Genomic DNA, 1,273 nt, shown 5'->3' on the forward strand with positions numbered 1-1,273 from the left:
ATAACATAAATCCTATAAAGTTCACTTATGAATATGCAGTGTTTATACATCATAGTATAAATCAGTTAAACGTGTGGAGTTTGTGCACTATAATGTGCGATTCATATTCAGTTACCGCGAATTTTCCTTACTTTTTTCGGAAGGCGAAGTCGATGCCGGACGGGATTTCGAGATCTTTCGATGGAAGCGACCGCAGCCGAACGCGAGGGGAGGACTAACATCAGTTTGTTTCTCAAATTTGCTTTGCGTTCTCTAAGAGGTTTGTAGACGTCGTTGAGTGCAAAGAAGATGAAAATATTCCAAATAATATATCGGGATTCTGAGCACCGGCTATTTTCCCATTTACTTATATACAAATAGTCAAATGAATGAATGTTTATTTATACTTGCAAACATGATACACAGCCATATCACTGCATCTCTTCCTGTTCATCACATAGGACTAATTATTTCAACTTTTCATACAGATACTGAACATTCTTTTAATTTCTAAATCTTTATCATGGAGTGCACGGCGTCGACTTTTATTTCCTTCCTGTTTACTATTTCTTCGGCCATTACACTCGCTCTCTATTTGGCTCCCGTTCGGACGCTGAGTAAAAGGCGGCCGCCGGTCTCAGAGACGGAAAGCTGAAGAGGAGGAAGCCAGAGTGTGCAGTTATAAACATCTACGCTTTTTTCCCCGGGACTCTTATAAAGCAATCTCTCGAGCCGAACATTTTATTGTGCTGAAGAAATTTACATCCACGACGCCGCCATTATCATAATGCCGCCCATAAATTTATACAAAGCGAAACAATTCTTAGAGAGGATGGCCTTGGCTCCTTCGCTAGACACCGACGCCGCAGTTCCCGCGATGACGTCATTATCTTTTCGCGTTTTCGACTCCGGCCTCGTCTACTTGCTGATGACTTCGTTACCGCCGCTTTGTCAGTATCATCGCCTCGACACCGTTACCTTCACTCTGACGTCATCGCGATAGAGGCTCATTAACTAATTACAGAAGAAAAAGAGGAAAAATCTGTCAGGTCTGAGTCCAATTACGAGAACGAAGCGTATCATTTGATCTGCTCTGATGGAGACTACAAATTTTGTCCTTTCCGCTGATGTCAGACTTAATTGGCTCAGTTCTACATGATACATTATTTCGAAACACCTGCAGACACACGCATGGGTACATACACACACTGTGGGGGTGATGATAATGATAATAAGGACAGTGATATATTATATCTGTTATATATGATGATAATGATAAAACAATAATGATAAC

The 1,273-nt window shown here is 41.1% G+C and overlaps 1 long non-coding RNA gene across 1 annotated transcript in view; it reads right to left on the minus strand.

The window, feature by feature from the left end:
* Window positions 1-704: 704 nt before the first annotated feature.
* The window catches only part of LOC125042993, a 39,112-nt gene continuing 38,543 nt past the window's right edge, over window positions 705-1,273 (minus strand). Inside the window, exon 2 of the long non-coding RNA XR_007116393.1 lies at window positions 705-993. This is a non-coding gene — a long non-coding RNA (uncharacterized LOC125042993). The remainder of the gene's footprint in view (window positions 994-1,273) is intronic.

This window comes from Penaeus chinensis, chromosome 3 (genome assembly GCF_019202785.1).
Source record: "Penaeus chinensis breed Huanghai No. 1 chromosome 3, ASM1920278v2, whole genome shotgun sequence".
NCBI classification, from domain to species: Eukaryota; Metazoa; Arthropoda; class Malacostraca; order Decapoda; family Penaeidae; genus Penaeus; species Penaeus chinensis.